This window comes from Dendrobates tinctorius, unplaced genomic scaffold (genome assembly GCF_039654945.1).
Source record: "Dendrobates tinctorius isolate UK_male_01 unplaced genomic scaffold, ASM3965494v1 ptg000326l, whole genome shotgun sequence".
Lineage (NCBI taxonomy): Eukaryota > Metazoa > Chordata > Amphibia > Anura > Dendrobatidae > Dendrobates > Dendrobates tinctorius.
Genome location: NW_027361993.1, coordinates 16,862,156 through 16,888,297, shown reverse-complemented (window position 1 = coordinate 16,888,297; position 26,142 = coordinate 16,862,156). Strand labels below are relative to the sequence as shown.

General features: G+C 44.6%; 1 protein-coding gene across 7 annotated transcripts in view; it reads left to right on the top strand.

Moving 5' to 3' along the window:
* Window positions 1–26,142, top strand: part of AJAP1 (adherens junctions associated protein 1) — a 542,737-nt gene that overhangs the window by 390,744 nt on the left and 125,851 nt on the right. The window lies entirely within an intron of this gene.

Genomic DNA, 26,142 nt, shown 5'->3' with positions numbered 1-26,142 from the left:
ACTGTAGTAAGAGCGCGCGCCCGGCGAGGGCAGGGAGCTGGGGGAGGAGCGCACGCCCGTGGACGCTGAGGAGGACGGGCGGGAGCACGCGCCCGTGGACGCTGAGGAGACCGGGCGGAAGCGAGCACCCGGTAAGCCGACCGGGAAGATTGTGGTGAAGGCCGGGGCAGGTGAAACTGCGGCGTGAAAGCCGCCAGGGACCGCGGCGGGGAGTGTGACCGCGGGGAGAGCCGCAGCTGCAGCGTGACAGTAACCCCCCCTTACGCGCCCCCCTCTGCAGGCTGGAAAAAAACTTGGCCAAAATTCAAGGAGCTTGGATATTCTCCCGAGGCTCCCAGGATCTCTCCTCAGGACCGAAACCCTTCCAATCGACCAGAAAAAAGGTCCTCCCACGTTGTTTTTTCATAGCAAGAATATCTTTAATCTCGAACTCATCCTCAGCGGAAACAGGCGGAGGCGCCTGAGTAGTGGAGGCATGGAAATGATTGAGAAAGACCGGTTTTAGAAGGGAAACATGGAATGAGTTCGGGATGCGGAGAGAGACGGGAAGCCGTAGTTTATAGGAGACATCGTTAATACGGGACAGGACTTCAAAGGGTCCAATGTAGCAGGGTCCCAGTTTACGTGAAGGGATCTTTAGACGAATGAATTTGGAAGATAGCCACACCCTATCCCCCGGATGATATGGCGGAGTATCTAAGCGCCTTTTGTCAGCGTGTCTCTTTACCCTATCACGTGTCAACTCGAGAGCGGCCTTGGTCTCCTGCCAGTTCCTAGAGAACTCCCCGGACAGAAGATCAGCGGCCGGTACACCCGAGGTAGGAGGAACCGGTACCGGTACTCCCGGGTGTTGCCCGTGGGCGACAAAAAAAGGAGACTTGCCAGACGATTCGCTGACGTGATTATTGTAGGCGAACTCGGCCCAAGGGAGTAAGGCCGGTTTCACATTAGCGCATTTTATGCGCACGCACGGCCGGGGGTAGCTCCGCCCCCGAGCCGGCTCTCTGCCCGGCGTGCCCGCCCCTTCCTTGTAGCGCCGCCTCCTAGCGGACAGCGGCGCCTGCGATCGGCGCACCCTATCTTTAGCATAGGGTGCGCCGATCGTGCGCAGGCCGTGCGCTAGTTGCGCTTTGACCTGCGCTGCGCACTTTTGACGGTGCGCCGTGCGCGCCAAAATCCGAAAAGTTTGATTTTGGCGCGCACGGCGCACCGTCAAAAGTGCGCAGCGCAGGTCAAAGCGCAACTAGCGCACGGCCTGCGCACGATCGGCGCACCCTATGCTAAAGATAGGGTGCGCCGATCGCAGGCGCCGCTGTCCGCTAGGAGGCGGCGCTACAAGGAAGGGGCGGGCACGCCGGGCAGAGAGCCGGCTCGAGGGCGGAGCTACCCCCGGCCGTGCGTGCGCATAAAATGCGCTAATGTGAAACCGGCCTAAGTCAGACCAGTCGTTCTGGTGGGCATTAGAAAAGTGCCGAAGGTAGTTCACTAAACTCTGGTTAGTCCGCTCTGCTTGACCGTTGGACTGTGGATGGTAAGATGAGGAGAAGTCTAGTGTGATGTCCATAGGCTGGCAAAGGGCTCTCCAAAATCGAGAGGTGAATTGGACTCCTCTGTCAGAAACGATGTGTTGGGGCAAGTCGTGAAGGCGGAAGATGTGGTGAATGAAAATTTTCGCCAGCTCCAGTGCAGAAGGCAACCCTGGGAGAGAGACAAAATGTGCCATCTTAGAAAATCTGTCTACTACCACGAGGATGACGGTACAATCTGCAGACGAGGGTAGATCGGTAATAAAATCCATGGCGAAGTGTTGCCAAGGAGCCGAGGGAACGGGAAGTGGATGGAGGAGACCGGAAGGCAGGTGCCTAGGAATCTTGTTCTTGGCACAGGACGGGCAGGAGGCAACGAAATCTCGGACATCCCGGAGGAGAGTCGGCCACCAATAGTAATGGGATATAAGGGCAAGTGTCTTCTTACGTCCGACATGACCAGCCAGTTTGGAAGCATGCCCCCAACGCAAGACCCGTCTTAGATCCCTCTCGGGCACCAAAGTCTTACCAGGAGGTGGCGATTCTAAGGAGAGCGGTGCCACCGTGATGATCCTGGATGGGTCCAAGATGTGCCTGGGTTCCTCCTCCATATCTGCCGAGAGGAAGGATCTGGACAGAGCGTCGGCTTTAAGATTCTTGTTGCCGGGACGAAAGTGTAGATCGAAGTCGAATCGACCGAAAAACAGGGACCAGCGGGCCTGTCGAGGGTTGAGTCTCTGCGCCGACCGAATGTATGCCAGGTTCTTATGGTCCGTGTAAATTGTGAAAGGATGCACGGCTCCTTCCAATAAATACCTCCATTCCTCCAGGGCCAACTTGATGGCGAGCAGTTCCCTATCTCCAATGGAATAGTTCCGCTCCGAAGTGGAGAAGGTCTTGGAAAAGAACCCACACGTAACGAGCCTACCGGAGGGAGATTTCTGAGATAGGACTGCGTCGGCCCCAGTTGCGGAAGCATCGACCTCAAGGACAAAAGGTTTGTTGGTCTCAGGATGGTGGAGCACCGGAGCCAAGGCGAAGCCTTGTTTCAGGGACAAGATGGCGTTCTCGGCTTCGGAGGACCAGACATGAGGATTGGCACCCTTACGAAGCAAGGAGGAAATAGGACCAGTCAAGGAGGAAAAATGAGGAATGAACTGCCGGTAGTAATTTGCAAAACCGAGAAATCGCTGAATGGCTTTCATGCCCTGAGGTCGTGGCCAGTTGAGCACGGCAGCTAGTTTCTCCGGATCCATGCGCAAGCCAGAGTCGGAGATGATGTAGCCTAGCAACGGAAGTGATGACTGTTCGAAGGTGCATTTTTCCAACTTAGCATACAGTCGGTTCTCTCTCAGGCACCACAGTACTTGTCGGACATCCCTCCTGTGGGTAGACAGGTCAGGAGAGAAGACGAGAATATCGTCCAAATATACTACCACGCAGGAGTACAACAGGTCCCGGAAAATGTTGTTTACAAATTCCTGGAATACTGTGGGAGCATTGCACAAGCCGAAGGGCATGACGAGGTACTCGTAATGCCCATCCCTGGTTTTGAACGCGGTCTTCCATTCATCTCAGGAGCGAATACGGACGAGGTTGTAGGCTCCACGGAGGTCCAGTTTGGAAAAGATTCGTGCTCCCCGCAGCCGATCAAACAACTCTGGAATGAGAGGGAGTGGGTACTTGTTTTTGATAGTAATTTCATTAAGCCACCGATAGTCGATACAGGGGCGAAGAGACCCGTCTTTCTTCTTGACAAAAGAGAAACCTGCTCCGGCGGGTGAGGAAGATCTCCGGATAAAGCCTCTAGTCAAGTTCTCCCAAATGTACTCTGTCATGGCTTGGGCTTCGAGGGGATTCAGCGGGTAGATTCGCCCCCGTGGCGGAGTTGCACCCGGGACCACATCGATCGGGCAATCATATGGCCGGTGCGGTGGGAGAGTCTCTGCCTCCTTTTTGCTGAAGACATCGGTGAAAGCCCTGTAGGCCGATGGCAGGCCTGCGAGGGCCAAGGCGGAGGGTTTAGTCTTGAGAGGCTGAACAGGAAGAAGGCACTTAGTCTGGCAGACCGGACCCCAGCGAAGAATGTCCCCGGATCGCCAATCCAGGGTAGGCTCATGTATTCCAAGGGAGACCGAGAAGCAAGGTGTGTGATAGCGAAGGCAATACGAAGAAGGCAATCTTCTCTCGGTGCAGGATCCCGACCTGTAACTCCACCTCCTCGGTGACCAACGTAACGGTCTCGCGCAGGGGAATACCGTCAACTGAAGCTAACTGCAGGGGAGACTCCAAGGACCTGACAGGTATCTGCAATCTTTTCACCGCCTCGAGTTGGATGAAATTCCAGGCAGCGCCAGAGTCAATGTAGGCAACCTCAGAAACACGTTTAGATCCCAGAACAAACAAAACGGAAAGGGTCAAGGGAAGAGAGGTATCACTGACACCTAGGGAGGCCTCTCTTACCTGTTCTAGGCGGAGGCATTTCCCGGCCTCACCGGACAAGCATGCAGGAGATGGGAGGCACTGCCACAATAGAGACAAAGACCATGCATAAACCTCTCCTGGCGACGCAGTTCCTCCGGTCTGAGTCGGTCCACCTGCATTGGCTCCGGAGCAGACGCCGGGGTGGAAGGTCGCGAACGAGGAGGGCTGCGTGTAGACGAAGAGAAGCGAGAAGGTCTTCTCTCCCGAGCGGCTTCACGGGAACGCTCCTGAAAACGCAGATCGATTCGGTCTGAAGAGCCAGCAGACGGTTATCTATCGAGGCCATAAAATTCAGAATGTGGGCCTGGGTGTCGCGCTACTGGGCAAGCTCCTGCTGAAGGGCAGAGATCTGAGAAGCAGTCCCTGGGTCGGAGGGCTGTAAACCAGATAAGCGGGACTCCATGGATTTGAGGAATGACATTATCCTCGCCTGGCTTTCTCGGAGGAACAAAAGTTCCTTCTTTGTCGGGGTCTGGGCACCAGCGGGATCCATGGCCTGATGATTCTGTGAGACTTTGGTAGTACTCTTGGAGTGGACCCACTGGACTGTGGCAACGAACCTCCCACGGGCGAGCTGACCAGGTGGACCACCCCCTATACAGGGAGTGTTTGGGGCAGGCCCGCGGGTAACTATCACCACGGCAGCTGGTACCTAGGGAGGGGGCCATGAGGACCCAACAGAAAACAGGAGAGGCAGGCAGGAGGACTCCTAGAAAAGGACCATAGGGAGCGGACAAGTCAGGAACACAGATGGAAACGCAGGCGGCAGACACGGACTGGAAGCACCACCAGGAAACCAGGACAGCACGGATCAGGACCTCGGGAATCCGGATCCTAGGGAAGAGAACAGCGGAGAATCACTATTAGGTGAGAACGGGTCAGAAGCTGGAGCGCACGCAGGGCACAGAGGGCCAGGATCCAAAGCAGGGCTCAAAAGGATCATCAGGCACTGCGTGGAGGAAGGAGCAGCCTAATATAGGACACTGCTCAGAGCTTCCGGGTCATGACCCTAGGTTGAGGAGAGCGCGCGCCCTCAGAGGGGATAGCAAGCGCGCGCGCGCCCCTGACTGTAGTATGAGCGCGCGCCCGGCGAGGGCAGGGAGCTGGGGGAGGAGCGCACGCCCGTGGACGCTGAGGAGACCGGGCGGGAGCGAGCACCCGGTAAGCCGACCGGGAAGATTGTGGTGAAGGCCAGGGCAGGTGAAACTGCGGCGTGAAAGCCGCCAGGGACCGTGGTGGGGAGTGTGACCGCGGGGAGAGCTGCAGCTGCGGCGTGTCACCGGCTGCCGCTCTGCAGGCTGGATGATCGGGCGACACCGGGACTGCAGACCTCTGCTCCTCACTTCTCGCGCGCGGGCCTCTTCTCGCGCAGCACTTCACTTTTTTGCACTTTTTGGCTGGCTCCACCCATGACGGCCCTCCCCTTTGGCTTCCCGCATGCGCCAAGCGGCGGGGTAATGGCGGCAACTGCGCTGATAGTCTATGGCACACAACACAGTCTCTGGCACACAGGACCTGGGGACACCGGGCTCTGGAAATCCTGTTCGTGATGCCAAAATGTATCGCCCGCCAGGGCAGTGGGGTACTCGGTACCGGGCCGGTATCTCAGAGGGAAGTGTCACAGTAGCGGTGACCCGGTCCGTGGCCCTGGGCATCCATGTAAAGGGGGTTAAGCATGGCTGGTTAAAGTTTATAAGTGGATGATACGTGACGCCACCTGTCGTGCTCGGCAATGTAGGGGTTAAGCTGACGCTGCAGACAGATCCTCTGGGACAGATGGTCTAAGGCAGCAAGATGTAATAGCTCCCCACAGGTAGAGCTGTAGTCCCAGGGCAGTGAGACTAGGTGTTGAGGAAGAGGGTGTAGTGTCTGGCACAGAAATGTAGCAGTGCTGGAGGGTTTGCAGGAAGAAAGCAATTACACAACAGGGTGCAGTTTCTGTTACCTTTAGGCTGTGTGCACACGCTGCGGAAAAGGTGCGGATTCATCCGCGCGGATTTTGTACAATCTGCAGGTGAAACCGCAGGTCAAAATGGAGGAGATGGCAAACCGCAGGAGAATCCGCAGAAAGAATTGACATGTCAATTCTTTCTGCGGATTGAAAACCGCAGATAATCCGCGCGGAAAATTCCGCACCGTCTGCACTGCGGTTTTTGATTCCCATAGGGAATCATTGTACTGTACACCGCAGCAGAAACTGCTGCGGGTTTCTGCTGCGGGTCCGCAGCGGCCAAAACCGCTGCGGAACCGCAGCAAAATCCGCAGCGTGTGCACACAGCCTTACTGTGCTTTGTAAGTACAGTCCAGGGTCCAGATTACAGATGGAACAGAGGCTGGCCAGCCAGGAAGCAACTTAGGAATCTCTCTATGCAGATGGGTTGTGTAGTCTCCTTTCTAGTGCTTGTTTGAGGTACTTTCAGTACTTTCAGTACTGTGTTACACTGAAGTTCCACTTGTTTGTTCTCTTTTAAAACTCCCTTGTACGGCAGACAGCTGTAGCCTTCATCTTCTGGCTCACACGTTGCTGTTGTGCCTCCGAGTTTTAGTGGGAACAGAGCATTTACAGCTTCCTATTCCTCCGGGTTTCTGCTGCAGGAACATCAGTATCCATACAACCTTGGAGACCGGACTCCAGACCATGCGCTACAGCTAGAAGTGAGCCTGAACTCTGCTCAATCTTCCAGCTACTCTCCTCACGTCCACACTCGTTTCCCTCTTCACACGAACTAACTAATTTCCCCTTCCTGGCCCCCAGAGAGCAGCTCCTCCACCAGTTTTGGTTCAGAGCTCCCTCTGCTGGCCTGGAATGGGAACTGTGCAGTGTGTTGTGTTTAACTGATAGAGAGACCCTTCATTGCTTCCAAGCATGACATCACACTCCCTAGGAGGAAGGTAATGCCACTGTGGCGACCATACTCCTGGGGGCGCCACATACACATGTACTCCTATTCCTCCTTTCTTCACATCTTGTATGGAGTTAGTGTTTTTCCCAGTTTTTGGATTGTTCTGCATTATTTAGTGCTTTAGCCTCTGTAATTAACATGCTACCTGATATTGTTATTACATTTCTGTTATGATTCTCATTTATGTTTAAAGGGAATCTGTCACCAGGTTTTCCCCATATGAGATACGGCCACCACTGTTCAGCCCTCATATACAGCATACTAATGTGCTGTGTATATGCCCACAATCTGGTCTGCAACAAAAGAAAAGCACCTTTTATTATACTCACCTGGGGGGCAGTCGTATCTGAGGGGTCTTTCTAGTCCTGGTCTGGCACCTTCCTTCTTTCGATGCCGCCTTCATTCTGTGCTTCATGTTGATGATGAGTGCTACGTCATCCATACAGTGTTCCTTGGCATCACGCTCCTGCGCATGCATAATTCTCTGCCCTGGCTAGGACAGAGTAAAGTACTGCAATGTGCATGCGCCGGGGCTCATTGACCTTTTTCAGTGCATGCGCTCTGCAGTACTTTACACTTCCCTTGTCAGAGCAGAGAAGTACACCAGCTTAGGAGCGCGATTTTTGGAAACACTGTGTGGATGACATAGCACTCATCATCGACACAAAACACAGAAGGAGGATGGTATTGAAAGAAGAAGAGAGGCGCCGAACCAGGACTAGCGACACCCCTTGGACCTGACGGCCTCACCAGATGAGTATAATAAAAGATGTTTTCCTTTTGCTGCAGGCCTGATTTAGGCGTATTCACAGCATATAATAATATGCTGTATATGAGGGCCGAAAGGTGGTGGCCATATCCCATATGGAGCAAACCTGATGACAGGTTCTCTTTAAAGGTTTTGCACCTGGTTAGACAATTGTTTGCTTTCTTCCACAAGCAGCACCACACCTGTCCAGAGGCTGTGTCTGGTAATGCAGTTAATTTTAGATAAAGTGAATGGGTCTGATCTGCAATTCCACTCTTAGCCTGTGGAAAAGTGGGGTGCTGTTTTTGGAAAAAAAAAAGCATTTTTTTTTCTAGTTATTTTGAACTCAGCTAAGGTTTTAAATGCAAAAAAAATCTATGCATTACCCAAAATTTATTTCCAGTAACTCAATTTCCTTTTAAACCCTTCACTGCAGTAATCTACTTACACACATACCAACTAAACAAAGTGCAGTGATGGCACACATTTACTCTCACGCCAATTTAGGAAGGAAATTGAATCAGCACAGATCAGAGCATCGTAGGGTCAAAGGTTTACGCAGCTACTCACGAAATTGAAGTGGATGATTGTTTCTTAGGACACGTATTTATTATGGTTGTGTGAATAATGGATTATATTTGGTTTTAATGATATATTCCATTTAAAAATATTACAGCAGCGAAATATCTGACGGTGTAAGATGAAGACGGCTGGAAATAAATAAAGCAGCTTTGAGCTACTTCATTGGGAGGTTTAGAAAATGATTAATTAAAGCTAAAAGGTTAGAAGACAATCCACAGCTGTTCAATCTCCTGGTTTTATTCCACAAAAAATGCAGACTCTTGTTTAAGAATTGTTCTTGCTTTCTTGGTACTTACCATGTGGCAAGGTGACTATACTTGATGTAGTACCCTTCTCTCGATGCAGAAATTTCCCCTAGGTGATACAAATGTGCCTTTCCATACCATTCTTCTTTTCCCTACATTTTACTTGGATGAGCGGTACTTGTCAGGAAAGGTTTATGCTATGTGCATCTATTTGGCCACCAATTGTTTGCAATGTGTAGCCTGTTGTGGGTTTTGCCAACAAGAAATTTTAGAACAAATTAACAATTTTGTTAAAAAATATTGCAAAGTGAGAACTTCACTATAAGTATTACTGTTTATTTACTGCATGGAGCGTGGGTTGTCGGCAGCCAGGCAAGGCAAGTACCTTGCGCCCCCAATACTTGAATCTTTAGCACTCTCTTTGTCTCTTCCACCAGTCCAGTATTGAAACCTTGTCCCCCAAGCACATGCATTGTAATTTGCAGAAAATACTGTTGTAGTTATAGTTTGCGCTTAAGGATATGTGCACATAATCAGTAATCGCTGCTAGTTGGATGCTGCATACTTGTGCAGCATCCAACCCGCAGCGGCCAGATGTTACAGCATAGTGGATGGGTGTCATGGTTTGGACAATGTTCTTGCCCTGCACTCACAGGGCTAAGTGTACGTGGCCTCTTTCTGGATCTGGGAGGGGTATTTATACTCACTCTTTACCAGGGTTCTCTGTCAGCTATACTGTTGTTCTGACTGTGTGTCTGACCCCTGGTGCGCTGATATACTGCATAGCTTGTTTGCTTCCCGTGTATGACCCGGTCTGTCCCCTCACTCTGTACTCCATCTCTCGTTTTGGTATTATTGTCTTTTCCGGTTCTGACCTCCAGGCTTGGCTAACGTTACTCCATTACAGTTTGTCCCTATTGTACTGTCTATTGCCCGTTCTGGCTTTTTGATCTATTGCTACATCCTGACTATTCTGTCTAACCCTTTGGTACTGTCCTGCTATCTTGTGCTTTGACCCTGGCTTGATGTGGTTTCTGTCTCTGTCTATGTCTCTTGGTAACATTGTCCTGTAGTTACCCTTCTAGGAGTTTTCCTCAGCTCCTAGCTCTCTGAAGTTTAAACCATGCCCCCAGAAGTCACATGCTTCAGGTCCTGTGAGCCTGGAGCATGCATCGTCACCACTGCTGCCCCACTCCACATGTATCTTTGTGCACAGTTTTGTACTCAGGACACGCGCACTGGCTCAGTGAGCAAGTGCAGTGCGGTGTTCCTGAAAATGGGATTTCGAGAAATCCCATGTCCACTATACGTTCACAGACATCCACGGCCCACCCGCGGAGACAGACATACGGCTCGTCTTTCTAGACCACAGCATGTCAATTTCTCTTGCAGAGACGCTAGTCTCCCAAGAGAAATTTCACCCATAGAATGTATTGGACGCGATGAATCCACTTGATTTAAAGAACACATCCGGGTGCACCTGCATTCAATAGATGGCGGCGCCTTGGACGCAATGAACATGCGCTGCGTCCAAATTGCTGCTACTTCTGGATCGTGTGCACATACCCTTAAAGTTATTCTCTACTTTGTAATTTTATTTTTTTTTTCTGTAACTATTTTATTACCCTATTCATAACCCAAGTCTGAACACCATGCCTAATTGCCTAATCCAATCTGTAATCCTTTCCCTAAACCTAAACTAAAGCCTAACCCAAATGCCAGCCCTAAAACGTATCCAAAATCAATCCCTAGCTGTAACCCAAAACCTTCAGGTGCGTCTTACAAAATTAGAATATCATCAAAAAGTTAATTTATTTCAGTTTTTCAATGAAAAAAAGTGAATATCATATATTATATTGAGTCATTAGAGTGATCTATTTCATGTGTTAATTTCTGCTAATGTGGATGATTATGGCTTACAGCCAATGAAAAGCCAAAAGTCATTATATCAGTAAATTAGAATACTTTATAACACCAGCTTGAAAAAATCCGAAATGTTGGCCTACTAAAATGTATGTTCAGTAAATGCACTCAATACTTGATGGGGGCTTCTTTTGCATCAATTACTGTATGAATGCGGCATGGTATGGAGGCGATCAGCCTATGGCACTGCTGAGGTGTTATGGAAGCCCAGTTTGCTTTGATAGCAGCCTTCAGCTTGTCTGCATTCTTGTATCTGGTGTATCTCATCTTCCTCTTGACAATACCCCATAGATTCTCTATGGGGTTAATGTTAGTCGAATTTGCTGGCCAATCAAGCACAGTGATACTTGTTCTGCCCATTCATGAGCAGCAAGCTAAAATTCATAGCGTAGTACCAGTAACAGCCTTACTCATTTATCTTATTTCTGTGTACAAGAGATAATTTCTCCTTTAAGGAATAGTGCGTTCTGCATAGAACTGCCCCCTTAGATTTCCCGGGCAGAAAGAGATATGTAGACATCTTTCCCGGGCTTTTCTTAGTGATACCCTAGTGTCCTGGCTCTCTCTCTTCACTTCAATCTCTCCTACTGACCTGCGGATTACGGTGAGACTCTAATGCATTTATGTGTCTGTGTTGGACAGCCTCTGTGTAGTCTCTGTATCTCTTAGTTTAGTTAATGCTTTACACTGCTTACAGATAGGTTGCATTTCTGTACAGAGCAGGATAGTGTTTCAGCATGTACTTTGCCATAGCTGTGTTGTAATGTTACTGTGCAGCCTTGGTAATGTTAGTTACTGATGTAATTGCACTCTGTATCATGCTGTTGTCTCTGTTATCTGCCAGTACTGATACACTGTTTATTTCTTTTGTAGTTTTTACCATAATATCATCCACCATTGTTGTTCACTGTTACCAAGTTCACATCATCATCTCAATAAATATAGAGTTAAGAATCCATACAGACTTTTTACTGGGAAGTGGATGAAGGGTTTAGCCGTATGCTGTAATCCACATAGCATCATACGTGGAGCAAGGCAGAACAATATTGTTGCTTTTAAACCAGTTATTGTTACTTTTGGCAGTGTGGACAGGTGCCAAGTTCAGCTGTAGAATTAAATTTCCATCTCTAAAATTTCCCGGTAGATGGCTGCGCTGACTTTGGTCTTTATAAAACACAGTGGACCTACATTAGCAGGTGACATGGCTCCCCAAACCATCATTGTGGAAACTTCACATTAGACCTCAAGCAGCTTGGATTATGTGCCTCTCCACTCTTCTTCCAGACTCTGGGACCTTGATTTACAAATGAAATGCAAAATTTACTTTCATCTGAAAACAACACCTTGGACCACTGAGAAATAGTCCAGTTATTTTTCTCCTTGGCCCAGGTAAGATGCTTCTGGCATTGTCTATTGGTCATGAGTGGCTCCACACAAGGAATGCGATACCTGTAGCCCATGTCCTGGATACATCTGTGTGTGGTGGCTCTTGAAGCAATGACTCCAGTAGCAGTCCACTCCTTGTGAATCTCCCCCAAATTTTTGAATGGCCTTTTCATAACAAACCTTCCAAGATGCAGTTAACCCAGTTGCTTGTGCACCTTTTTCTACCACACTTTTTCCTTCCACTCAACTTTCCATTAATATGCTTGGATACAGCACTCTGTGAACAGCCAGCTTCTTTAGCAATGACCTTTTGTAGCTTACCCTTGTGGAGTCTGTCAATGACTGCGTTCTGGACATCTATCAAATCAACAGTCTTCCCCATGATTGTGTATCCTACTGAAACGGAATAAGGGACCTTTTAAAACACTTAGGAAGCCTTTGCAGGTGTTTTTGCTAATTATTCTAATATACTGAGATAATGACTTTTGGGTTTTCATTGGCTGTAAGCCATAATCATCAACAGTAACAGAAATAAAAACTTGAACTAGATCACGCTGTTTGTAATGACTCTATATCATATATGAGTTTCATATTTTCAGTGAATAATTGAAATAAATTAACTTTTTGATGATATTCCAATTTTGTGAGAAGCACCTGTATCTCTAAACATAGTTTTCTAACCGTAGCTCTAAAATTAGTTAGGATTAGAAAAATTGTGTAAGCAGCTATCAATAATGAATGCGAATAGTATTGAATCATGTGCTCCTCATCTTCTGTCAACTAAGTCACTTCTTATGCAGAGCGCAGCAGTTGAAATGAGTTTGTAATAAGCTGCTGCGTTCTGCAAAGGCAGTGACTAAGATGACAATGCTTACTTTATTACATTGAACTTTATCATTTCGGTGGCTGCTTATGCAGAGCGTAGCAACCAATTACAAAGACATCTCGTTCTGCTTTGCATATGTAGCGGCAAGAAGGAACCCTCTACTTGAAGAAGAATATCCGCTTTTAGTTGCCTTTGACAGTGAGGGGTTGAGATATTTTGTCACCAATAGACAGACCATTTGTACATTTTCTGATTCCCCAATGAAAGAGTCTGTCTTACCTTATACTTTAGCCAGATGAAAACTCCTCTTTAAATTGTTTGTCCATTCTTAGGTTACATGACTGAAGACTTGTTACTCATCCCATTGCACACACTGTGCGCTGTGAGGATTCTCTGGTGCTGGTGCCGGGATCTGCGGGTGGTGTGACAGTATTATGTGATTTGCATACATGTGGTCATATGTCGACTAGATGGGAGTGGCCTAACTCAATGCAAGTGAAATGAGCAAGGCCACACAAGTCTTGTCAGAATGTGGTTGAAAGTATGCAAATCACATTCTTTTGGATCACATTTCTGCCTGCTTCCAACATCGGAACCAGAGAATCCTTACAATCCACAGTGTGTGCAATGTGAGGATTCACAAGTCAGCAGTCACATAGAGTGACCGCAGACTTCTACCCTAAAGCTGGACAACTCCTTCAAGAAGAAACTGACACTTTCTCAATTGTGGTGATCAGGTGTTATTGTGAGGGTAGCCTGAACCAGCCACATATTTTTTCTACAACCCCAGATTCACCAGAGTGGAAGTTGCACCAAGTGTTAGCTCACATCAGCGTTTAAACTCAGAGAGTGCAATTTGAGAAAACCTTGCATTGCACTCGCTACAAATGTTAGGCAATGAGGCAGTGCTTATCTGTGAAGTTTTACTCACATAGAATTGGGGTGAGGAAAAATTTGTAGCATGCTGTGTATAGCCTTGTGAAATGGACGAGACTCACCAATGATAGTCAATGGGTGCAAGAAAAAAATTGCATGACACACTGACTATGTATCTGCTATGTAATTTTTACACATCCATCTCATAGAAAACACATTTCATCAGCCGAGTGAAGTAAATTCATAGAGTGAACTGTCAGAATACAATACAAGAGATATATACATAGAATAAAAGACAAAAATTATGTGTGGCCACCCACATTATTCTTAACCAGTTGAGGGAAAGCCAACAAATAGGGACTGAAGTTTATATTCTGGGAAGGGGGTAATAAAAAGGGTGCTTCCCAGGCTATTTAGTCTGGGAAGTAGTAATGAAAACAAAGCTTCCCAGGCTATTAATATCAGCTCACAGCTGTCTACTTAGCCTTTACTGGTTATTAACAAGGGATGACCCCCCAAAAAATGATGTGTGGTCCTCTTTATTATTAATTACTAGCAAAGGCTAGGCAGACAGTAGCAGGCTAATAATATTATTGTTATTATTATTGGTCCCCTCCCAGACTAAGAACATCAGCCACCCCAGAAATGGTGCATCCATTAGATGCACCAATTCTGATACTTAGCCTCTGGTCTTCCCACTTGCCCTGGTGCGGTGGCAAATGAAGTAATAGTATTGGGGTTGACGTCAGCTTTGTAATGTCATCTGACATCAAGCTCAAGGGTTTGTAATGAAAAGGCGTGTATAAGACGCCCCATTACTAACCCCATAGGCAAATGTAATAATGACAAGCACAGAGGAAAGTCCTTTAATTGAAATAAACACACAAAGTCCCTTATTCAAAATAAAAACTCCCCGATCCTCTTTTACCCATTTATTAATATTCAAAGAAAAATAACAAGATAAAGAAATCCTCACCTGTCCGTCGATAACTCAACTGCATCTGCATGCTTTGCTGAGCGGTCATGTAAAATGTGACCACACAGACGGGCATCCAGGATCTTCCTGGTCTAATCAGTGGACAATGCAGTAGGTTGACTTCAGTCTGCCTGGTGTTGTGACCTAAATACAACACAGGCAAAAATTGTGCAACAAAATTTGGCATCTGTGTGGATAAGTTATTCTGTAAAGGAAGTCCAGCTTATGAACTCTTCCAATGGGTAGAAAAGAATGATCCACAGTGGTCTAGGAACCATAGGGTGCCACAGGGTGAATGGGAGTTTGGTGCATTTTTATTTTGTTAAGGGCAAACTCAGATTTTATCGCTCGGATTTACTTATTAGCAGACCTCAAGAGGAAACAGTTCTGAGGGTCTGTGAAGGAGGAGAAGATGTCTGAACTCCCTCTCTGAAGACCCCTCAACATATAGTTAATGCAACCTGTGGTTTTATGTGTTTTACCCTTGTGTAGGCTGCAGCTTTCCTGTGTGCAAGGGTAGACAGGATTTACTGTATGGCAAGCCCATAGTTTGGGGAGGAGTAAATGGGCACTAGGAGTTAGTTCGTGTTTTTAAAGTTAGGCTATAGAGAAGAAAGGATACCCTTAGTCAGTTCTGGCCATAACTGGGTGTGTGAAAAGAGCAGATCTGCAAAGTAGCATGTCTTCAGCATTCAAGCAACTGTGGCTACAGTTTCTCCTCATAGCAGGCAAGTTGGGGCATCTACTGAAAGTGAATTTTAAGCAAGTCTCTGTGTTAGCCAGATCTGGAGGTTTTTGTGAAGACATTCTGGATCAGCCAGATTGGGCATGTCCGTAAGGTTTGGTAGCTGGGAGAGCTCCCTTACACGATGTGTAGCATTGTGTACAGTGGTCACAGCACAACGCAATGATCTGTGTTGCAATATACTGGAAAGATAGAGGTCCCCAGCGTAGCCTGTTGTTCGTTTGCAATATTCTACACAAGTAATGTTCAATTATGAACCTCTGTCATACTGCACATATGAAAAGCTTAAGTATTATTCCTGCTACCCATTGTACATATGTTTCTGACCAAGTAAACAAGAGTTTTTGTTTTCGCAAATCTGTCTGTCTTCATCGCAGAAAGTTCCAGTATTTCAGAAATTGTGACAGAACATAGTCTGAAGGTGCCATCAGCTGAATCAGTATACGTGTACACATCCAGGGACCCCTATGTAGGGTGTTTTTAGATGCAGAAGTAATTATCGGCCAGTTTCGCCCCTTAGGTCCACCCTACATCTATACGATGCACATGACTGACTACATTGCAAATGTGTTGTTATTACCCACATCACCGATGACTTAAGGTACATTTACAGGTTTTGTCTGGCGACACTAAATGACAGCCAAATGGAAAACATTTACTTTCTGGCAGTTTAATAGTGTACACAGGTAGACCACAGTAAACTATGCGCACTGTCATAGTTCTCAGTAACGCAAGACCTGTTTACACAGGACAATTCAATGATGAGAATGAGGATCTTGTGTGCTGCACAAAATACAATTTCACTTGATGAACGAGCATTTTGATCTTTTATCGGATGATTGTCAGCTTGTTGTTTTTCTTAAGAATGCTCATTTACAATAAACTTTCAGTGTAAATACACTTTTGCAGATGTGTATTTCCTTTCTTTCCTAAGTTGACAGATACCGTAATGACTGGCACAAGATAACCAACTTAAAAAAAGACAAAATCTTGTGATACCCTGCTCAGATGTGTTTGTTATCCAGTACATGTCTATAATTGGTTGCAATGGGAACTGCAGTCTTTCGAGGGTTTCGCTAGCACGTTGCGATAATGTCTTAATCGGAATTTGAAAAAATTGAGTCTCTAAAAAATTTGGGAAAGGTTAACCTCCAAATTGTGTAATGCATGGGCAACCTTATCAGACAAATCCATTAATCAAATGCCGTAATGAAACTTCCTTCATTTGCACTTGGTCTGAATAATATTAAAGTAGGTCTATAACATTTCTTTCTAGGACCACAGCTCTATAATCATCTATCTGTGCCGAGTAAATAGCAGAAAACATGTTTTTCTTTTTCTTAAACTCTTACTATACGTTTCAGAATATTTTGCCAATGATAAGCTAAACCTGTGGAAAAGATTTTACCAATAGAGATACCAGATTCAATATTTTCTGAAATGTTTATTAGAATGGTGAACATAACAAAAATTTCCATAAAATCATGCCAATGAAGAGGAGGCTTATAATAGCATATGACATTAGAGGAGAAGATAAATATGCCAACCCATGTGCATCTACTATACTTAACAGGGCAGCTAAGAGATGAGCCATTGAAAAAGAGAAACGAGAGCAAAAGAGGCTTGAGAGTCAATTTGTGGATAAGCGATTTCAGCCTTTCATCATCGTCTGCGATTTGATTCTTTTTAAATTGCAATGTAGATTCTACAAAATGTTTAGAACACTTGGCGTCTTTGTGTAATTTGGCCTAATGGCAAGGATTGGCCTAATGTACCACTGGAAGTACTTGTGCTATCTTCAAATAACAACATAGACATGTCTATTTGGGTGTTCACACTTAAGAGGATGGGAGTGTCTCATATATGTAATTTTAGTTTTATTTTATTAGATGGAAGTCTCGAGCAAAGAAATAATGTGTCCATTACTACCACCCCAATTCCAAATAAATATTGGGAAGCAGTGTAAAATGTAAAGAAAACAAAAATGCAATGATTTGGAAAGCTCTTATAGCCATATTGCATGCACAACAGAACATTGATCATAAATCAGAAGATGAATGTTTTTCCATTTCATTTGAAAAAATTATCTAATTTAGAATTTGATGGCAGCAACACATGTAAAAAATAAAGTTAGGAAACGGTTGACTATGTAAAAAAGAGCATGTTAGAGAGGCAGAGTCTCTCCGAGGCAAAGATGGTCAGAAGTTCACCAATCTATGAACAACTTAGTCTAAAAATTGTGGGACAATTTCAGAAAAATGTTCCTCAACATAAAATTGCAGAAACTTTGAATATCTGACCATCTTCAGTACATAATATTAACAAAATATTCAGAAATTGTGGAGAAATCTATGTGAATAAGGGAGAAGGATGACAGTTAGTAATGGATATTCATGATCTACGAGCCCTCAGGATCATTAAAAACAAACATGATTCAGTCATGCAAATCACTGCATGGGCTCAGGAATACTTTCAGAAATCATTGTCTATCAAACCACAAGTGTAAGTTAAAGCTCTATTATGCAAAGAAGAAGCAATAAATCAACCCAATACAGAAACGCTGCAGTCGTCTTTAGGCCAAAACTTGGTTATAATGGGCTGAGGATAAATGGAAAACTGTTCTGTGGTCATATTATACAAATTTTAAATTCTCCATGGAAACCACGTATTCAATGTCCTGCAGACTCAAAATGAGAGGACCATCTAGCTTGTTATCAGAGCACAGTTCCTGCATACATATTGAAAGGCAATAAATGCTGAGCATTATATAGAGATTTTATAGTAATGTATGCTAACCTGAGGTATTGTAGACAACATGCTGCATCAATTACAACAGCATAGTATTGAAGAAGAGTTTTCGGTGATAAACTGGCCGACTGCAGTCCAGATCATTCACCAATAGAAAACATTTGGGGTATTATAAAACAAAAAATCCCTGCAAAGACCCCGGACTGTAAAGCAGTGAGAATCCTTCATCAGACAAGAATTGGACAACGTTCCCAACACTCTAACAGTGTCTCCTCACCTCCCACATGTGTACAAAATGTTGTAAAATGAAGAGAGGATGCTCCACAATGGTAGACTTGGCCCAGGCCCAACTTTTATGAAATATGTGGCTACTATCAGTTTTAATGAGTTATTTTTTTCAAATGAAAATGAAAAATGTCTAATTTTCATCTTCTGATCTGTGTTCTATGTTCTGTTGTGAATAAACTATGCCTATTGCATTCTTGCTTTCTTTTTTGGAATAGTGTTTGTATTATTTTATATGTTGCAGATAATTATATTTAAGTTTTAAACAGTTTCCTGGTGGCGACCATAGTGAGGACTCATATTTCCTTCCAATTTGACCTGAATACGTCAAACTCAGACCGATGGGCCAAAGCTGGCCACTGGGTGGGTATATACAACCTGCAATGCTAGGCTGGCTCACAACTCCCTTGCTTGGCATCGCACTTTCTACTGTATGTATCGACAGCCTGGATGCCAATATAGTTGAAGGCAATAATAGACGAGGGACACTGATGCTCCCTCCACCTTCATTATCCCTCTGCATCTGATGTCTCAGGGCAGCGGGCGGGATGATGTCATTGCAGCGAGTCTGCTGTACCGAACAGTGAAGAGCTTCGGAGTGCTCGCTGCCAAGACTGGAGCACTGGGTCAACTAAGAGACATGAGTATTTACTTATTTTGTGATGGGGGTCACCATACTTTGCCATGGTGATCAGGGAGGTATGGTAGGGTAATCATATCATGTGTGTGGAGGGTGCTGTGTAGATATTTACTGTAAGGGTTTATTACTGTGTTTCGGTGGCACTTTTATTGGCATCATACTTTATTGCCTGTATTATTCAAGGTTTTTTATCCTTTGTTATTACATATTTAACCCCTTTCCTACATTGCACGTACTCTTCCGTCCATGTGACCTGGGACCCAGGGACGGAATAGTATGTCCAGTGCGATCAGCGGCGCTCACGGGGGGATTATCAGAGCTGACACTCGGCACTATGTGTCAGGGGCAGTCATGGACCGCCCCGGCACATTAACCCCTGGCACACTGCGATCAAACATGATTGCAGTGTACTGGGGGCATAGGAGAGAAGCGCGCAGGGAGGGGGCTCCCTCCATGTTTCCCTGCGACCCCCGGAGCAACGCGATGTGCTGCGTCGCTCCGAGGATCCTCCTCCCTGCAGGTGGCTTCCACAGTGCCTGCTGAAAGCAGGCACCGAGGAAGCCTGCTGCAGCGCCTGTCAGATCGCTTATCTGAAACAGCACTGTGTGAAGTGTCAGATCAGCAATCTGACACTAGATAGTGATGTCCCACCCCGGGACAATGTAATGAAGTAAAAAAAAAAACACTTGTAAAAATAATTTGTAAAAAATCCTCAAATAAATAAAAAAAATCCTCAATAAATTCTTTTTCTTGTAAATAAAAAAATAAAAATAAAAATGCACATATTTAGCATCGCCGCATCCGTAACGACCCAGCCAATAAAACTGTCCCACTAGTTAACCCCTTCAAAAAAGAAGCAAAAAACAATGCTTTATCATCATACCACTGAACAAAAAGTGCAATAACGCGTGATCAGAAAGATGAATATAAATAACCATAGTACCGCTGAATACGTTATCTTGTCCCACAAAAAACAAGTCGCCATACAGTGTCATCAGCAAAAAAATAAAAAAGTTATCGCTCGCAGAATAAAGCGATGCAAAAATAATTATTTTTTATATAAAATTGTTTTCATTGCATAAGAGCGCCAAAACATAAAAAAAGACATAAATGAGGTATCGCTGTAATTGTACTGACCCGAAGATTAAAACCGCTTTATCAATTTTACCACATGCGGAATGATGTAAACGCATCCCCCAAAAGAAATTCATGAAATGCTGGTTTTTGTTCATTCTGCATCACAAAAATCAAAATAAAAAGCGATCACAAAATGTCACGTGCCCAAAAATGGGACCAATAAAAACGTCAACTCATCCCGCAAAAAATAAGACCTCACATGACTCGGTGGGTCAAAATATGGAAAAATTATAGCTCTCAAACTGTGGTGATGCAAAAACTTTTTTTTACAATAAAAAGCGTCTTTTAGGCTGTGTGCCCACGATGCGATTTTTAAGCGTTTTTGCCGCAATTTTCGGTGTGAAAACGCTGCGAAAACGTTTAAAAATCTTGTACATGACACACCCCATGCATTCCTATGGCATTCCGCACATGCTGTGCTAATGCTGCGCTTTTTTCCGCGGCGGAATCGCATCGCGGAAAAAATTGCAGCATGATCATTTTTTTGTGCGGAATCGCAAAGAATTGCCGCGATTCCGCACCCATAGGAATGCATGAGAATCGCTTACTTCCCGCATGTGGCTATGCCCACCATGTGGGAAGTTAAGCGTCTCATGTGTGGTTGGTACCCACGGTGTGGAGGAGAGGAGACTGTGCTCCAGGCCCTGGGTACCATACCCCTGTAAAAAAAAGAATAAAAAATCAGGGTATATTTACCTTCCGACGTCCCGCGCTGCATTCCCGGGCCTCAGCGTTCCCAGTAATGACTTGCGGCAAGGTCCTGTGATGACGTAGTCTTGCGTGACTCTAGCGGTCTCACGAGATGTCTATAGCAACGCGAGACCAACGTCATCACAGGTCTCGCAAGGCATCGCTGGGAACGCTGAGGCCCGGGATGGCAGCGCGGGACGTCGGAAGGTAAATATACCCTGATTTTTTATTTTTTTATCATTTTTAACATTTTATCTTTTACTATTGATGCCGCATAGGCGGCCTCAATAGTAAAAAGCTGCTCACACTTGTCAAACACTATGTTTGACGAGTGTGACCAACCAGTCAATCACTTTCCAAGCGATGCTTCAAATCGCTTGGAAAGTGCTTGAGAAAATCACGGCAAAATCGCAAACTGAATCGCGGTGAAATCGCACGGAAAAAAACGCGCGATTTCTGGGAAGAAGTCCGGTTTTCATTGTGCATTTTAAAACGCTACGTGGGCCTGTAGCCTTAGCGTGCGACAGCTGCCAAACATAAAAACCCGCCATAAATAGTAAATCAAACCCCCCTTTATCACCCTCTTAGTTAGGGAAAAATAATAAAATTAAAAAAATGTATTTATTTCCATTTTCCCATTAGGCTTAGGGTTACGGTTAGGGCTAAAGTTAGTGTTAGGGCTAAGGTAAGGCTGTGTGCACATGATGTGGATTCTGCTGCAGATTTTTTTTTTGGCTAAATCCGCAGGTCAAATGACCTACATTTCACCTTCGGATTTAGTTCGGATTAGCCTGCGGTTTTCCCTTGCAATTTGACACCTGGTAATGGAGCAGGTGTCAAACTGCTGCGGATTCCGCACAAAGAAGTGACATGCTGCGGATTTAAAACCACAGCAAATCCGCGCGGAAAAATCTGCACTGCATTTTTCGTTTGCCATTGAACATAAAGATACTGTACAACGCAGCAGAAACTGCTGCGATCTGCAGGGCGAAATCCGCTGCGGATCCACAGCAGAATCCACAATGTGTGCACACACCCTTAGGGTTAGGGCTAGAGTTAGGGCTGAGATTAAGGTTAGGGGTGTTTTGGGGTAAGGATTGAAGTTAAAATTGGGGGGTTTCCACTGTTTGGGCACATCAGGTGCTCTCCAAATGCAACATGGCATCTGATCTCAATTCCAGCCAATTCTGCGTTCAAAAAGTCAAACGGTGCTCCTTCCCTTCCAAGCTCTGCCATGCGCCCAAACAGTGGTTTACCCCCACATATAGGGTATCAGCCTATTCAGGACAAATTGCACAACAAACTTTGGGGTCCAATTTCTCCTGTTACCTTTGGGAAAATAAAAAATTGAGGGCAAAAATATCATTTTTGTGGATAAAAATATGATTTTTTATTTTTATGGCTCTACTTTATAAACTTCTGTGAAGCACTTGGGGGTTCAAAGTGCTCACCACACATCTAGATAAGTTTCTTGGGGTGTCTAGTTTCCAAAATGGGGTCATTTATGGGGGGTTTCTAGTGTTTTGGCTCATCAGGGGCTTTCCAAACGTGACATGACACCTGCAGACCATTCCATCAAAGTCTGCATTCCAAAACGTCACTACTTCCCTTCCGAGCCTCGACGTGTGCCCATACAGTAGTTTTCTCCCACATATGGGATATCAGCTTACTCAGGACAAATTGGACAACAACTTTTGGGGTCCAATTTCTCCTGTTACTCTTGGTAAAATAAAAAATTGGGGACTAAAAGATCATGTTTGTGGAAAAAATATGATTTTTTTGTTTTCATTCCCGGGCATTATACACTTCTGTGAAGCACTTGGGGGTTCAAAGTGCTCACTACACATCTAGATAAGTTCCTTGGGGAGTCTACTTTCCAAAATGGGGTCATTTGTGGGGGGTTTCCACTGTTTTGGCACATCAGGGGCTTTCCAAACGCGACATGGCGTCCGATCTCAATTCCAGCCAAAAAAGTCAATTGGCACTGCTTCCCTTCTGAGCTCTGCCATGCGCACAGATAGTCATTTACCCCCACATATGGGGTATCAGCGTGCTCAGGACAAATTGCACAATAACTTTTGGGGTCCTGTTAGCCTTGGGAAAATAAAAATTGGGGGTGAAAAGATCATTTTTTTGAAAAATAGGATTTTTTTAATTGTACGGCTGTATGTTATAAACTTCTGTGAAGCCCTTGGGGGTTCAAAGTTCTCACCACATATCTAGATAAGTTCCTTGGGGGTCTAGTTTCCAAAATGGGGTCACTTATGGGCAGTTTCCACTGTTTAGGCACATCAGGGGCTCTCTAATCGTGACATGGCACCCGATCTCAATTCCAGCCAATTTTGCATTGAAAAAGTCAAACGGGGCTCGTTCCCTTCCAAGCACTGCCATGCGCCGAAACAGTGGTTCCCCCCATATATCAGGTATCAGCATACTCAGGACAAATTGCACAATAACTTTTACAGTCCAATTTCCCCTGTTACCATTGGTAAAATACAAAAAATTGGACCTGAAGCAATTTTTTTGTGAAAAAAAGTAAAATGTTCATTTTTTTAAACATTCAAAATATTCCTGTGAATCACGTGAAGGGTTAATAAACTTCTAGAATGTGGTTTTGAGCACCTTGAGGGGTGCAGTTTTTAGAATGGTGTCACTTTTGGGCATTTTCTATCATATAGACCCCTCAAAGTGACTTCAAATGTGATGTGGTCCCTAAAAATAAAATGGAGTTGTAAAAATGAGAAATCTCTGTATAATTTTTAACCCTTATAACTTCCTAACAAAAAATTTTGGATCCCAAATTGTGCTGATATAAATTAAACATGTGGGAAATGTTATTTATTAAGTTTTTTGTGTGCCATATCTCTGTGATTTAAGGGCATAAATATTCAAAGCTGGAAAATTGCAAAATTTTCAACATTTTTGCCAAATTTCCATTTTTTTCACAAATAAACGCAAGTTATATGAATGAAATTTTACCACTAACATGAAGTACAATATCTCACGAGAAAACATTGTCAGAATCACCTTGATCTATGCAAGCATTCCAGAGTTATTACTTCATAAAGGGACAGTGGCCAGAATTGTAAAAATTGGCCCGGGCAATAACATGCAAACCACCCTCGGGAGTGAAGGGGGTAAATTAGGCTATTGAGCCATATGCTTTTTACTGCTCTTACATAACATATATTATTACAATATTTTAATCTAAGATCTAATAATTAAAATGTACTTTGTTCATGGGACAACCACTTTATGCTTGTTTCCTTATAAAAAGGTTCCTAATTATATTTGACGATAAGGAAAAACTTCCTGAATTGTAGACTTTTTTTCAATAAATATCAGGATTGGCCCTCAACTTTGACCAAGCTTTTAATTTTCATCCTCTATGTTTTTGAGTTTTACATCCCAGTGTACTACTGAATGTGTGTGGTTTGTTGCAGCTGTAATAAATGTAATTATTAGAGAAATGTCAATGAACCAATCAAACAAGAATAATGTAAATAGCTCAGCACAACAAACTCAAAATGATTCACCCCTGAATCACAAGCTTCTTGACTCTTTAGTATTTAACCTGATATGACCTGCTGAAAATGTGGTACATAACCAGACACCAACTTCTGGCAATGTTTCTGAGGGATCATAGCCTATTCTTCATGGACACTGGTCTCCAGATCACTAATAATCTTGAGTTTGCTGCAACTACACTCTTCAAATTCCCACAAAAAAAGATTTTCTATAGGGTTCAAGTTAGGCGACTAGGGCAGCCACTCTAGAATCTTCCAGGACTTGTTGTGAAAAAAAGAAAAAATAGTCCAGCTAATGCAAAAAGGCTAATTTATTGAAAAGTCCATGATAAGATCGGCATACCGCAGACAGAAGCGGCACCGCAGCTACGCATTTCGAACACTGTGTGTGTTCTTTGTCAGAGCTGCACAATGACATTTATCTTTCAAAATGTCATTGTGCAGCTCTGACAAAGAACACGCACAGTGTTCGAAACGCGTAGCTGCGGTGCCGCTTCTGTCTCCGGTATGCCGATCTTATCATGGACTTTTCAATAAATTAGCCTTTTTGCATCAGCTGGACTATTTTTTCTTTTCTTCACGATTTGATGAAGTGTTCCACTTGCAGTCCGTGCTGACAACACGCCACGAACAGGTGAGCTGGCTTTACTCACTTGTTGTGAAACAAACCTTGGAGGACTTTGGGTTATACTGTGAATCCAAAAACATCCAAGCTCCATTACAATCAAAGAAGGCATGACAGTTTCCTAGAATTTCCTGACACTTGATTAAATCCGTCTTGTCCTCGATATACTGCAGGTTTTCACTGCCAGAGAAAGCAAAGCCCCAAGCCACCACTATGCTTCACCGTAGGCATCACCGAACCACCACCATGCTTTATTGTACACAGGATGTTCTTTTCAGTGTATGCTTCATTCTTCCTCCTCCAGATATACCTCTGATTCCGAGACCCTATAGGTTCTAGTTTGGTTTTATCACTCCGCAAAACAGAATCCACGCCTCATGTGGCTTATTTATATAGTTTTCAGCATATTGGAGTCAACTTTTCTTGTTCTTTTGGGTCAGTGGAGGTAACAGCTTGACATTTTAGCACCTTCAGCACTTAGCATGTGCAGACTGAAACTTTATAGTGCCTGTTGGTGCAGCTCTTTTGCAGTTTTGTTTCTTTATCTCTTGCCTCCTCAGGAATCTGGCAACTGGTGAAAGCTTCCTTTTCCTGCCATGTCCAAGTAGTGCAGCCAGGGTTCCAATAAGTTTGAATTTGTGAATTATACCTCTAACTGTATTGTTTGGAAAATGCAATATCTTTTTGAATCGTTTTGCTTGTTTTGTGTAAACCAGTGATCCCTTCTCTTGACTTTTTGGACCACTTTCTTGACTTAGCATTTTCAAACATGCAATCAAACGTCACTGTTAACAACCCCGTGGCTAGTCTAAGTATATGACATCTTTTAGCTATAGCACACAGATGCAAATAATGAATTTTATTCGGGGGGTATATAAATCTGAGACTGGAGTAATAAAAAATTGTGCTTTGTGCTGAAATTGGAGAAATCACTTGTTATGTTACTTGTGTTAAATTGTTCTTGCTTGATCTTTTTTTGCAAACAGTAGAGAGTTTGTAAAATTTGCTAATAAATATAAATTTAATTTGCAATGGGGAGTTGTAGTCCTGGTGTAATTGATCTCCATAGGAACCAACATGCTCTAAGTAATCCATTAGAGAAAGGGCAGACAATGTCATTGGCCTACAACACCAGCATGAACAAGACTACATTTTAGGGATTTTATTGTTGCCTCGACAGAGCTTTTCCACATTTTACTCACATTTCCTGCTACTTTATTACTTATTATTGACTTTGTTTGTTTCTTTTGCTCATATATCACATGGCTTT